The sequence below is a fragment of the Eurosta solidaginis genome, chromosome 1 (assembly GCF_040869045.1).
Source record: "Eurosta solidaginis isolate ZX-2024a chromosome 1, ASM4086904v1, whole genome shotgun sequence".
NCBI classification, from domain to species: domain Eukaryota; kingdom Metazoa; phylum Arthropoda; class Insecta; order Diptera; family Tephritidae; genus Eurosta; species Eurosta solidaginis.
In genome coordinates, this window is record NC_090319.1 from 158,163,695 (window position 1) to 158,179,777 (window position 16,083).

Here is a 16,083-nt window from a genome sequence, read left to right on the forward strand (position 1 = left end):
ACGAGCGTCCTCAGTGACTGCATATCCTCTCATATCATCATTATCTTAAATACTAACCGCGACGCCAGTATCAACGCGTCGCCAACAGGCGCCCCAGTGGCCGCGTACTCATTATCATCGCGTATCCTCAGCGACGAAATATTAATCGCGACAGCCAGTGTAACGCCAGCGCCAACAGCAACAGAGCGCCATCAACGAGCGTCCTCCGTGACTGCACCCCTTTTATTTCGAGTGTCCTCAGTGACTACATACCTTTTGTTTCGAGTGTCGTCAGTGAATATCTACTAAACCGCTACGCCAGCATCAACGCGTCGTCAACAAGCGCCCCAGTGGCCGCATGCTTATCAACGAGCGTCCTCAGTGACCGCATACCTTTTTATTTCAAGCGTCCTCAGTGACTATCTACTAAATCGCGACAGCCAGTGTAACGCCAGGGACAAAAGCAACAGAGCGTCATCAACGAGCGTCCTCCGTGATTGCACCCCTTTTTTTCGATTGTCCTCAGTGACTAAAGACTAACCGCGACGCCAGCGTCTACGCGTCGCCAACGAGCGTCCTCAGTGACGGCATACTCATTATCATCATTATCATACTCAATAATAGCCACAGCCAGCGCAACGCCAACGGCAGCAGAGCGTCATCAACGAACGTCCTCAGTGACCGCATACTTAGCACGACAGCCGACGCAGCGACGAACGCCAGCGTCCCATAACCACGCGCTAACGGGACCGGGTGGACCGTTAGCCAGTACAAAAGCATACTAAGAACAACGTAAGCAAGCACGCCAGCAGGCACGCCAACGGGACTTGGGTGGACCGTTGCCCACCAGGCCATGCCGACACCGAATACCAATAACATTGAATAAAAATTGAACTTAAGTGAAGTTAAATAAAGTACGACTTGGAAAAGGGCCTGGACACGACGAGTATACCCCAGCAATTTATTAAGAAGCATCGGGCACAGGAAAAGCTTCGTTACAGAACATAGCGTTAACAACTGCAACCAGGCTCAGTGCCTCGGGGCAGCTTGAGCGCCGACCATACCGTCATAGTAGTATAGCGTCATAAATTACAGGACGAAAAGACTACCCGATTCCTATCTGTGCTTCGAGGGAGATCTTAAAGCCACAATAGGGTGGGTTGTTGGCGCAAGGGTACTCAAATAGTGGACGAGGCGATTCATGTGTACACAGATGGTTCCAACGTAGTGGAAGGGGTAGGGACTGCGGTAAACTGTGCAGATCCGGAAATAAACAGATCCTGCAGGCTGCTAGATTACTGTAGCGTTTTCCTAGCGGAAGTATTAGCCGTAACCAAAGCATTAGAAACACTGAAAGATAATATCTTAAACTGCAGCCGCGTTAACTTTTATATTGACAGGCAAGCAGCAATTAAGGCAAGCGGTTCAAACCCGGGGCTGTAAGTGTCGAAGATTATGTGTAGGTCTTACAACCTTAGACTAACAAAGTTGCTTCTATCATTAGAAAGAGAGGACTGTAGACTCATGATGGGTATTCTGACTGGACACTGCCTTCTGGCGTCACATGCCTTTAAATTAGGCTTGGTCAGTGATAGCAGATGTAGGAAGTGCGGGTTGGAGAAGGAAACAATCGAGCACGTTTTGTGCTCGTGCCCTGCGCTTGCCAGGCTAAGACTCCAGATATTAGGAGTGATACAGCTTAAGTCCAAGAAAGGTTCTAAGAGGACAGAGTTATTTTATAACATAGGTCCTGGTTTTTGATAGGGCTTTTCAGTTTGGTCGTTAAAAAGAAACTGGTAACCTTACGGACTCTTTCAGACTATGTCAAGTCCTCAAGGTCCAGTTCAACCTAACCTAACCTACGTTGTTTTTTATTGCTATGCTAAACGAAAACCTACACTCAGAAAAAACTTGAATGAAATGGCACTTAAGACATTTTTTCTTCTTCGCATGGCCAAAATTTCTTCAAAATGAGGAAAAATTTTTCAATTTGAAGAATTTTTCCTCATTTTGAAAAAATTTGGACATGCGAATGAGGAATAAATTTCTTAAGTGCCATTTCATTCCCATTTTTCTTCAATCGGGAGAAATTTTTTTCTGAGTGTACTACAGTGATACTGTACTGAATCGTTTTTCGAATAAATGTATTTAAATTATGTTTGTTATTTTAACAAACATTGATACAGCTACTACTCGCTGAAGTTTCACCTGACTGACTGGTGTCCCCTACGAACGGATAATTTTTTGCGATTTTTCACACATAAGTATATTTACATATATACTAGAGCAGGTTTTTATTTTTACATGTACGATATAATGCTCTATAAACATTGTCTGAAAAGGTTATAGTTTTTCTTTAGTTAAGGCCTAAAAATGAAAAAATGTGTACGACTTGTCCCGTACCAACCGTGGAGAGCTTCAGTAGCAATTATTGTGAAGAGCCGCCTTAACATTAACCTGAGCATTCCCTGAAAATTGGTTACCAGATCGCCCTTTTCGTTCTGGCAGAAATCTGTCCCGGGTTTGAAACCTTCCGTCTTTCGCCGAATTTTTGGTAACATTTTAAAATTTTCCTATACTCTGTGCCGTAGTGTTAGATCGGGTGACATTCATGTAGCTTTATGGAACTTTAAATGTTAAACTTTGAGCTGGATTTGAAAATATTTAGGGAAGTAGCGAAAGATCGTCCTCACTCCATTTATTATTATCTGAAATTGCTGTGTCAAGTTTCAGAAGTAAAAATTCAGAAAGTAATCAGACGGCAAAAAATATTAAATTTTGCGCAAAATTAAATGTTTCTTTGCCGGCTGATAACTTCCTAAATTTTGACCTCTGAAATTTTCTTCAGCTATAGTGAATATCCCATTTAAAATGCAATGCGCATTAAACACAGCTGGAAATGCAACTCTATACAATTGCAGCTAAGGCTAAGGCGGAAAAGACCAACAATGACACGATTGTTATGCGGTTGGGTCGGCCATTATATTTTGGGAACCGACACGCAGCAACGTCTTCGTCATCATTGGAATTTCTCGTGGTATATTTTAAACGATACAAATAATGTATATTTTCAATTAAAAGTGAGATATATAATAAAATATCAACACATCCAAAGTTGTTCGTTTCGTGTTTAATTGTTATTATTGTCAACCATTGGTTTGCGTGTCGGTGTGTGTGGATCACTTGCACGCAGCGTACGAAAGCAAGATGGATCCATTATATGGCACCCGTGGGCCGGAGCCCGGCGCTAGAGGAGAATGGCAGCTAGGAAAGCAACACCACATGCGGCGTGGTGGTACTACTTTTAAAAATTAAAAGAAAATCAACAAAACCTACACTAAATGAACTACATCGTTTGATTTAATTTCTACACACATGTGCGGAGTGGTGGTACCACTATTTATACAATCAAACTACATACATACACATCGCGACAAAACTTTAGCACACTACACATTTTTTATGACAACTTTTAATAACAAAATTTTTTTAGCTTTTATATTCTACAATTAAAGACGGTGAGTGAAGGCATTCATGTAAATAGTAGTAACAGACAGCTATTGCTTACGTATAGGGTCCGCGTAAAATCGTGGCGCCCGAACGACGCGACAAAACTATAGCACAATTAGGTAAAAATAAACAAAAAAAACTGATTAATATTTTTAATTTTTATTTCAGTAATGGGTATATCCCCCGTTATTTTTTACAACTTCAATAGGTCTCTTTGGCAGCGTTTCATTTAGGCTTTTAATATAATCTTGATCTAACTTTTCCCACTCATCTTGGATAGCATTTTTTTAATTGTTCAGCATTGTTATATTGTTTACCATTTAAGTACACAGCACGTGCTAGTTTACCCCAACAATTTTCCATAATATTTAAATCAGGGGCGTGCGCTGGCCACTTTAAATTTTGAATTCTTGTGTGTTTCACTTAAAGGTGGTTTCTTCAATATTTTCTATCTGCTTAAATGCTTAGCATCATGTAGGAGACGTTGAAGATTCCTTACATTCGTCTTTACGCCAGCTGCAGAAGCGATTTGATTCGCTGTTAACGTAGAATTTGAAGCAACTCGCAAAATTGCTCGTCTATCTCTATCACTTATAGCTCGTGGCCGACCTGCTGGATTTTTTTTAATGTAATTTTCTGGATCTTTTATGTAATTCATGATGACTTTCTACATCTATTTATTGTATTTGCTATTTGTGACACATTCAATTTTTGTTTTTTAGATTCTTGATAGTGTTTATTTCAACTATACTAAGTTTTTTACCGCGAGGCATGATTTAAAAGTAAATTGATATTTTAAATACGAAATACTTTCCAATACGTATAGTATTCACAAAACGAAAATAACACATATTAACCGTTTTCTAGATATTCACACACTAAATGTGTGCTATAGTTTTGCCGCGTCGTTCCCTATATGTACCTATACGTAAACAATAGCTGTCTCTTACTACTATTTTCATGAATACTTTCACTCACCGTCTTTAATTGTAGAATATAAAAGCTAAAAAAATGTCGTTATTAAAAGTTGTAATAAAAAACGTGTAGTGTGTTAAAGTTTTGTCGCGGAGTGTACATCTTTTTCCATCATTGGTGCGGCATGGTGGTGCAGATTCTTTCTCAACTTTATCAAAAATTAATTTCACGTTTGGTGCAAATTTCATCCAACTAACCACATCATCAATTACGCTGGGTGGCGATGAATTTTTTGGTGCAACCAACCTACATTTTCATTTTTCTTTAAAAAATATAAAAAAAAATGTTAAAAACTTTAAAAATACAAAAAAATTGTTAAAAACTTTAAAAATAAAAAAATAATAAAAATGTTAAAAACTTTAAAAATACAAAAAAAAAAAATTGAAACCTCTAAAAGTGCAGAAAAATTGTTAAGAACTTTTCAAAATTATAAATTTTCTTGCATAGTGAAAGGAAAGAACAAAATATGAAACGTTGAATTGGAAAAAATGTCTTATGATATAAGGCGGGAATCTACAAGTTTCATGTACAGGCAAAAGTGCCTCATGTAATGGTCATGCCACTAATAACGATGCTGAAAAATAGAAGTCCCATTTAAATTTATATACATATGCAAAAACAAAAAACCCACACCACTTAAGGGTAACAACAAGAGTATTGGTATAGCGCATATGTAGCTACGACAGCAGTGGTAGCAACAACAGTAGAAACAAGACAACAACAACAACATTAATGGTATGGCGTATATGTAGTTTTTGAACAAAAAATTTACTTTTACAACAAAAAAAATATATTTTTCTCATTTCTTATACATATATGTATAAAAAAATTGTACTTTGGATTATTTTTACGATTAATGTGCCACCACACTTGTAACAATTTTTATTTATTCACATACACATTTGCGATAATATACACACATATAAATACACTTGCGCTCACGCATCAGCGTCAGGCAATAATCATAAATTTTCTTTTCAATAATGCATTTGAAAATTTTTTTTTTTTTTAATGAGTTAATTTTACCTTACTCTGCCTCACGTTTTGCAAAAAGCGGTGCGTCCGCAGTACAAATTTAAATTTTCAATTTTTCATAAAAACGGTGGTCCCGTGAAAAACCAATTTGAGATTTGTTTTTACCTAAAGTGGTGCGTCCATAATCTTTATATATAAAAGTCACGTGTCACTATGTTTGTCCGCGATGGACTCCTAAACTACTAACCCCGTGTGTAGTTCGATCTAACTTGAAATATAAGATAGGTTATATCTCAGTTTATAGTCGCAATATTATTTTATTGCAAATTTTTTTCTAACTTGAAATATAGGATAGGTTATGTTTCATATATGTATGTAAAGTTAAATAAGCACGTGCACAAACATATCCATACCAACTAAAAAGAGGTGCACCACTGCGTCTTGAGATCAAAGCGTGGATCTGGGTAATCCTGGGATGTGTTTGTACCATATGGCTATCAAATGGAAGCTGTTTATGTGTACTTTGATACCCCTGGATAACTAGGGTCTCGAGATATAGGCCAAAACGCGGACCCGGGTACCCTTAGAATGTGTTTATAGAATATGGATAACGAATGAAAGCTGTTGATGAGTGCTTTATTGGAGGGTAATTTTCATACCCCTGGGTGACTAGGGTCTCGAGATATAGGCCAAAACGTCTATCAGGGTAACACTGGGATGCGTTTTTACATTATGGGTATCAAATTGAAGCTGTTGATGTGTGAATTAGTACATAGTATTTTTTATACCGCTGGGTGACCAGGGTCTCGAGAGATAGTCCGAAATTTGGACCCGGGTCCCCCTGTTGTTGTTGTTGTTGTTGTAGCGATAACGACACTCCCCGAATGCCTTGGGGAGTGTTACCGAGTTGATGGTCCTTTGCCGGATGCAGATCAGGTACGTTCCGGTACCAAGCCCGACCATCTCGGGAACGATTTGTTATGACCACATGCGACCTTCTAGGCCATCCTGCCCTCCCACCCCTAGATCCACGAGGAGTTCGGGGTCGGCTGTTAATGAAACAGGATTCGCCACGGATAGGTGAGGTTGTCAATTGGGTTTGGAGAAGCTATGTTTTGCGCTGGCAACCTGAAATGGCTGCTCTACACAGACCCCTTGAATCCGGTATTTTACGACAGACATACCTACCGCGGGTATATTCTAACCCCCTAACCCGATGGGGACCCGGCTACCCCTAGAATGTGTTTATACAATATGGATAAGAAATGAAAGCTGTTGAAGAGAGCTTAAGTACAGGTTAATTTTAATACCTGTTTGTGACTAGGGTCTCGAGATATAGGCCAAAACGTAGATCAGGCTAACACCAGGATTGGTTTTTACACTATGGGTATGAAATTTAAGCTGTTTATGTGTGATTTAGTACAGAGTATTTTTTATACCGCTGGGTGACTAGGGTCTCGAGATATAGGCCAAAACGTTGATCAGGCTAACACCAGGATAGGTTTTTACACTATGGGTATGAAATTTAAGCTGTTTATGTGTGATTTAGTACAGAGTATTTTTTATACCGCTGGGTGACTAGGGTCTCGAGATATAGGCCAAAACGTGGACCCGGATACCCCTAGAATGTGTGTATAATATGAATATCAAATAAAAGCTATTGCTGAGAGCTTTCAAGTAATTTTCAATGCGATATTCAATTTAGTCGAGTCAACCTGCATGCGAAGCCGAAATAAAGAGATGAATTAATAATACCCACATACCTATTTACATACGTCCTATTCGATTTGCCTGAAATTTTGTATATTAATTTGCTATATTAGTATTTACGATCCTTTTTTCCGGGAAGTAGAGCAGAGACGGACTGGGACTGAGGCTCGGAGTGGGACTGGGACTCGGAATGGGACTGGAACAAAATAAATACCACCCTCTGGGACTGGCAATAATGGATGAATAAGAATGAGAAGAACTTGAGAGAAGAGAAAAGATGGAAGGAGAAGGAGACTGAATTAGAGTGAGACGACTAAATTTAGGGCAGAACAACGTCTGCCGGGTCTGCTAGTAACAATATATATTTGACATTTTTGCTTAAATCCGTGCGTCCGTAATAACACAAACACATTGAGATTTTTTTTTAATAAAGCGGTGCGTCCGTTATCAACAGCCAAGTCTTTTCTACCAAAATAAAATATTTTCCTTTGAAATAAAATTAAAAAAAACTTGTTGTTAGACTTTCTTTGTGCGGAGAATTTCACAGATTTGAGGAATTTCCCGAAACACATATTTCAAATTCTCCTAATTCCGATACAAATATGGCAACTCCTCAGGAAAAGAGATCGTTTATCGGCATGTGTGCTGGTATTATGCGTGAAAATTATAGCGGTGAGCCCCTTGGTCTTGAAACTTTCATTAATAAAATTTTTATCGGCATGTGTGCTGGTATTATGCGTGAAATTATAGTGGTGAGCCCCTGGGTCTTGAATCTTTCATTAATAAAATTGAGTTTATCGTAGAACTTGTCGACGAAACTTTAATTGGCACTTTTATTTCATTTATTAAATCCAAACTCGATGGTAAAGCTCGAGAAGTGATACCAACTCAAATACTTTCAGTTAATGATATAAAAATAGCACTACGTAACCGTATAAAACCCGACAACTCCAAAGTTGTGGCCGGAAAAATTGCATCCTTGCTAGTTAATAATAATAATTCCACCGATTTCGCAAAACGCCTCGAAGAATTGTCTGATTCTTTAGAGCGTTCGCTCATTATCTAAGGGATTACTCAGGCCAAAGCCCATGAAATGGCCATCGAGCAAACAGTTAACGTTTGCCGATTGAACGCAAAAACAAGTTCAGTCAAATCAATCCTCGCTTCAACGAATTTTTCTGACTCCAAGGACGTAGTAGCTAAACTGATTGTAGAGCAATCAAATGAAATAAAAGAACGACAAGTTTTAGCATTTAGGGCTCGGAACAATAACAATTTCAGAAATTTTCAAAGTAATAACTGAGGTCGAAATTTCCAAAATCAAAGTCGTAACTTTAACAATTATAGACAAAATAGACCATCTTTTAGTAACAGTAACTATGGCAACAACTTCAATTGCGGCAATCAAAGGCAAAATTTCCGTTCCGGCGGCGGAAATCTGTATCAGTCTAATAATAATAATAATAGCAAAAATAGTCGTACTAGCAATAATAACGGTTCTAACACTTCCAATAATAGAGGTAGAAATGCAAGTGTCCGGACTTTAAACAGGGAAGCCCCTCAGGAGCGAACACTGAGGGAGGACGAGACAGATTACTAACTGATTCATCTCACAGTTTTTCTTCTAAAAAAAGGTTTATTGTCTTAACTTAAATTATTCCGATTTTATATAATTAAATATTACCGGCTCTAACAAATTTTGTACATTTTTAGTCGACACGCAAGCCGACATTTCGTTAATTAAAATTTCTTCTCTCAATAAAAATTCGTCAATTAATAACAATGATACAATTAATATTACTGGAGTAACTACAGATACATTTTCTACATAAGGTCCTTTTACAACTAACTTACACTTTTCAAATTTTTATATCAAACATGCGTTGCACGTGGTGGACAATGATTTCAACATTCCATCAGATGGAATACTTGGTAAGGATTTCTTAAAATCAAATAAATGCGATATGAGCTATGCAACAAATTGCATTTCTTCTGGATAGGCAATGAAAAGATCGCACTTCCCGTCCTTCACGGAACGGAAAGCGATACATGTGTTACACCACCTCGTTGCAAAGTTTATAGAATTTTCGCTTTGGAAAAAGACTCAGAACCACTTTTCGTGGATTCTCAAGAGATTTGTGACAGTGTTTTCACAGCGAAATTTATAGTTTATACTAGTAATCCGATCATTAAAGTAATAAACACCACAAATAGCGTAAAGTACGTGAACAACTGCAACACACAAACAGAAAAACTTTCTAATTATCACGTTTATAAAATCAATAACCCAGTAAAACAAAATAGTCGTATTAAAGAACTTAAAAAAGCATTTTAGAAAAACAAATACCTAATTATGCTGAAAATAAGCTTATTAACTTATGTTTACAATATTCCGATATTTTTGCGATAGACAATGAAGAAACAATTTTTATGAACAAAAACTAAGACTAAACGATACGACGCCAGTATATATTAAAAATTAATTAAATAATTAAACTAGTTAATAAATTATTGTAAAATGATCTGAGAGAAGGCGGTTGTTCGAATTATAACAGTCCCTTGATTTTTGTACCGAAAAAAGACCAAAATGGCCAAAAATCGTATAGAATATGCGCTGACTTTAGGGCTGTATATAGAAAGTTAATTGCCGATAAATTTCCTGTGGCACGTGTAGACGATATTTTGGATAACCTTGGCCGTGCGAAATTCCTTTCTACTTTAGAACTTTTCTCTGGTTTTCACCAAACTCCACTTCACAAAGATTCAAGAGACATAACATCTTTTAGTACTGACCGCGGAGCTTTTCGATGGAAGGTCTTACCATTTGGTTTAAACCTGGCTCCAAACTCATTTCCAAGAATGATGTCAATTGCATTTTCTGGTATTTCACCCAACCAAGCCTTTATGTATGTAGACGATATAATAGTAATTGGATGTAGCGAAGCACATCATTTCACTAATCTAAAAAAAGTTTTCGAGACCTGTAGGAAGTTAAGCTTGCGACTTAACCCAAAAAAATGTAATTTCTTCGACCGGAACTAACTTTCTTAGGGCATAAATGCTCAGCAAATGGGTTGCTACCAGACGATTCAAAAATTTAAGCAATTAAAAGGCCACGCGATAAAGACGCTGTCCGAAGATTCGTGGCATTTGCAAATTATTATAGGAGATTTATTCCAAATTTCGCTTCTTTAGCAGCTCCGTTGAATTTTTTGAGTAGAAAAAAGGTTGAATTCAATTGGGATACGTCATGTGAGTTAGCTTTTGAAAAACTAAGAAAAAGTCTGATGTCTCCAAAACTATTACAATATCCAGATTTCACGAAAGAATTTTTAATTACGGTAGATGCTTCAAAGTTGGGTTGTGGTGCGATACTGAGTCAAAATCATAGTGGTAACTGTTACAGAGAATCAGTAGTAAGCTCTTAAATAAACCGCGCAAGTGAATGTACAAAAGGTTTAATTCAAACTGATAACTTCAATATGTACAAAGTAATGAATGTTGCTTACCACAGCTACTGTGGTGTAAAACTCAATGTTGCCACACAGGAAAAACATTAATCTTATTATTTGAACAATTCTTCTTAAGGTTAAATATTTGTTTCAAAAAACTAACTTTAATTTATTTTAACCCAAGCAAATTTACAAAATGACAATGTTTTTTCTTGTTTAAACATTTGGTTACAATATCGGCAACATTTTCATTGGTAGAAATATACTTTAAATCAATTTCATTATATTCTACTTTTTCACGAATGAAATGGTACTTAATATCTATGTGTTTGGTCCGTTTATGATGAACTGGATTACGTGCTATATGCTGCGCACTGACATTGTCACCATAGAGAACCACTGGAGCTGTATCCAACCAACATATTTCATTTAATAATCTTTGGAGGAAAACCGCTTCCTTCGTTGCTGTTGCTAAAGCCACATAATCGGCTTTAGTGCTGCTTAAAGCTGTCACATTTTGTTTTGTTGAAGCCCGTGAAAATGCACTGCTTCCCAAATAGAACGCATAACCCGAATATGACTTTCTATCGTATGGATCGTTAGCCCAATCTGCGTCAGCGAACCCTTTCACATATTCACCAGTCTTACGATATACAATACTTAAATTCATTGTAGTCGAAAGATAACACAATACGTGTTTATCCGCTGTTTCGTGTTCTTTATGTGGATCAGTATTACGCCTAGAAAGCTTACTAACAGCGTGTAAAATATCTGGGCGACTCAAGACTGCTAAATACATCAGAGAACCTATTAAAGATTGGTATTCAGTGACATTTACCTTAACACATTTATCGTCTCTGCATCCAACTTGAAAACCTGTATGAAGTGGCAACTTCTCTACACTCCTGCATTCCGTATGTTTCAAGCACAGATTTAATGTACTTCTTCTGATTTAGAGAAATTGTACCTATTTCCCCTTGTCGCTGAATTTCTAAGCCAAGAAAATACCTTACAGCGCCGTCATCATGCATTTGAAATTTCAACGCTATCTTCATTTTAATTGCTGATTTTTCGATCTCACTGGAACAAACTATAAGTAAATCATCCATGTAGACTGCTATGTAACAAAACTGCTGTTTGTCTTTTCTCACATATAAACACGGTTTATATTTGCATTTTTTGAAGCCAATATCGTTTAAAACTGCATCCAAAGTACTATTCCATACACGGCCGGACTGCTTTAATCCATAAATCGCTTTCTGAAGTTTCAAAACTTTGTTAGGATACTCTTTGCTGATGAAACCCTTTGGTTGTTTCATATAAACATTTTCGTATAGCTTTCCATTTAAATACGAGTTAGATATGTCTTCCAGTTGTTGCCCACAATCTTTAGCAACTAACCTTGATTTGAATCTCTCGATCTCACCGTGCTCGTCTCTTTTTATTCGAAAAACCCATTTTGACCCTATGACTTTTTGCCCCTTTGGCAAATCAACCACAGTCCACGTATTGTTTGCTATAAGCGCGTCGTACTCTGATTGCATGGAACTTCGCCATTCATCAGCATTTTGACCATTTAATGCTTCTTCAGGTGTTTCTGGTGTCTCGCTGTCTTCTAAACCATTTATGTTATTAAGTGTTTGATACTGTTTCCTTGGCCTGCCTCGTTGACCTGTATAAACATATGCTGATCGTCCAGGTCCGCGTTTTTGTATTTCATGTTTTTGTATTTCTTGCTCATCACTTTCAGCTTCGTCAGGAGTTGCATTCTCTTCTTCTTCGCTGGAGTCACTTTTTATTACATGCTCGACTACTTCATCTGCTAATTGTTCATTTTCTTTAATTTCAGCATATTCCAGACGTGTAATGTTTGTCGCAAAATCATCATTTATATCTGACAAGTCACTTTCTGACGTAGTACTCTTACAAAAATCGCCTTCTACAAATTTAACATCACGCCGCTCTATAATAGCACGTTTTTGCCTGTCATATAAGCGATATGCTTTTGCTGTTTTTGAATATCCGACAAATATATACTCATGGCCTTTTGCTTCAAATTTCTTCTTACTTGTTTTATTAACTGCAAATGCTCTTGAGCCGAAAATACGTAGATGTTTCACTGAAGGTTTGCGTTTTTTCCATATTTCAAATGGAGTAACTTGATTTAGTACTTGAGTAGGTCATCTATTGCGCAAATACACTGCAGTTTGTACTGCTTCAGCCAACAAAAACTCTTCAAGGTTCACATGAATCAATAAACTTTTCGCCATTTCAACTATGGTTCTATTTGCTCGCTCCGCTACACCGTTTTGTTGAGGTGTATACGGTACAGTCAATTCTCTTTTTATGCCACATTTTTTTAAATAATTTTAAAAATCACCATTAACATATTCTGTGCCGTTATCGCTTCGCACAGTCTTAATTTTACAGTCCATTTGACATTCAACATAGCTTTTAAATTCTTTGAATTTTTCAAAAACTTCATTTTTGGCCCTCACAAAATATACAAATATTTTTCGAGAAAAATCGTCTTTGAATGTGACAAAATAGCGATTGCCACCCAATGATTTTATATTCATAGGCCCACACACATCTGTGTGTATGAGTTCAAGCACTTTCTTTGTTGAACGTTCAACTTTTCGTGTAAATGGCAATGCACAAATTTTCGCTTTATTGCATGTATCGCAATTTACCTGCCTCGGCATATTTTTTAAATTTATACCACAAACCAGACCTTTCTCACAAAGTTCTTTTAGGCTTTGAAAATTCAAATGTCCATACCTATTATGCCACATCGTTGTCATTGAATCAACACTTAACATACTTACACTAGCTATTTTGTTTTCAGTGTACAAATACAAGTTATTTGTTTGTTTTGCTTGCAATACTATTGCATTCTTTTTATCTCTCACTGTGGCCAATTGTTTTTCAAACTTCGTGAAATTACCAAATTCTGCTGTTTTACTCACAGACAAAAAATTCATACGCAACGATGGCACATACAAAACATTTTGAAGGGTTATTTTTTTATTACTATTTTGTAACACTACAGTACCTATACCGGGCGAATCATTAAATTTATCTGCTGCCAACATTACGTTAATTTCATTGGCAATAAAAGAAACAAACGCACCTCTATAACAACACATATGTGACGTAGCACCACTGTCTATGCACCAAACATTTTTCTTTTGCATATAATCGATACTACAATACATCAAACAACGACGTTTCTAGCGCTTCTTCTTTTGTTTGAATGTTCTTTCCCCTTAATTTCCCCTTAAATTGAGATTTCTTCGGTTTCTTTGTCGCCTTTGAATTCACCTCACTTTGCTTATCGTTGTTTGTGTTATCCGTGTTTGTATGCTTTGGTGCAATGCTTGTATTTTTAGTTTTATTTTCACATACATATACTGCTTGCATGCCCTCTCGTTCGTCTCGCTCTTGGCTTCTTACACCTTCTTCTAGAATTTTCGACCTAATGGCATCGAACGTCGGCAAACTGTCGCGTGTCTCAAGAGCAACAACAAAGTTTTCCACGATTTGGGTAGACTTGACAACAACATAATCACCCCTATTGCGAGTGTCGATCAGCAGTAGAATAGAAATTTGTCGACCGAGTCGATTGTCTTTTATTTTCGTATTGTGTAACTCGATTGAAAAAAATTTGTACCATTGTGAATAACTCGCTGCAAGAAGACGAGAAAGAAGAAAACTCGCTGAATTGCAATGAGCTGTTTACCATTTGTTTACATTTTTGCCGTGTTTGATAAAACCAAAATAACAAAACATTTTTAAAATAAATTTAAATTAGATATTTTATAATAAATATTATAAATGGATTGTGTTAAGCTGTGGTTAAGTGATAGTGAGGAAGATGAAGATGCACATACAAGGCTAATAGAGCTGGCAAGGGAAAAACGCAAGCTGAGGGATTCGTCGAATCCTTTGGAAATGGAAGATCACATGTAACTATCTGGATTTAATTTGTCTTAAAGTTAAAAATTTATTAAAGCTCCCATTTATACAGATTTTTGAAAAACTTTCGTTTACCGAAAGCTGCATTTGCGGATTTACTGGCATTGCTAGATGCCAAACTACAACCTGGTGTTAGAAAGACATCTATCCCAACAATTTTAAAGCTTGCAGCAACTTTACGGTTCTGTGCTCACGGATCATACCAGCTGAGTGTAGGCAATTACTTTAATATAGGATTCGGCCAATCTACAGTATCCCTAGTTTTATCTGAAGTATTCCCAGCTTTGGAGGAATACGTTTGCAGAAATTGGGTGACAATTCAATATACTGAGGAGGAAAAGCGTCAAGCAAAGCTTTATTTTTTTGAAAAAAGTGGAATACCAGGCGTGATAGGTTGCATAGACGGGACATGACGGGGGCATGTCAAAATTGTTGCTCCAAAAAAGGACATTCAGCATTTGTACTATAATCGCAGAGGATATTATAGTTTGAATGCAATGATAGTAAGTATTTTACAAAGAAAATATCGTGGAGTTGATAATTTTTGTTATTTCATAGGTTTGCGATAATGCCATGAGAATCCGCTATGTCAATGCCAAGTATCCGGGGGCACGATGCAAACGTTTTCAACATGTCCACATTGAAACCACGATTGGAAGATGACTACCGTAGGGGTGAAAGAAATATAATATTAGGTATGTAAAGTACTCCATACATCTATTTGTGAACGTGAAAATGGTCCGTGGTGATTTCTGAAGTCTACCCAAAGGCACAGTATTCCATATGAATTCTTAGCAAATGAATACGACAGCTCTTAATACCCGCCCAAAAATATTTGGAGGGGTGTCAAAAGATGTGTTTTGGACCCAGTATTGCGAATCCGAAATATAAAATAAAAAATGTTGCTTTTGTCAAGAGATATTTGAAAAGAAGTTGAACATTTTTATGTGCTTGTTGTACACACACAAAAATTTTGTGTTAAACTCAGCCAGGGTAATTTGCTGTCGTATAGATTTAACAAATCCCTTTGCATGTTAAAGCACTGCAGCCAATAGATTCCATTTTCAACAAAATCTGTGATTCAACTAGAAATTTGGGGCGGTAATACGAACATTAGATTTTTACATGCAATGGCATTGCATACGTACAAATTTAAGTGTGAGCTTGAAAATAAGAATATTCATTGTTTTGAATATAACAATTAGAAAGATATTTGTGTTGTAAAAAGCGGTGTAACAAAAAATATATTAGACAAAAGAAATATATTCACGTTAGCAAGGAGGTGTATGGAGTCCCTAATGCTTAACTTATTTTCATAATTTTATGGTTGTAAAATATGTAAACATTTAGGCGATGCAGGTTACGCCCTACAACCTTATATGCTTACGCCATACCGAAACCCAGAAGATGGAACAGCAGAATGTATGTTTAACAGAAAACATTCCCAAGGAAGGAATATTGTGGAACGTACTATTGGAAACCTTAAAAATCGATTTAGGTGTTT

At 36.9% G+C, this 16,083-nt stretch overlaps 1 protein-coding gene across 4 annotated transcripts in view; it reads right to left on the reverse strand.

The window, feature by feature from the left end:
* LOC137236902 (uncharacterized) overlaps window positions 1-16,083 on the reverse strand; it is an 844,598-nt gene that overhangs the window by 206,025 nt on the left and 622,490 nt on the right. The window lies entirely within an intron of this gene.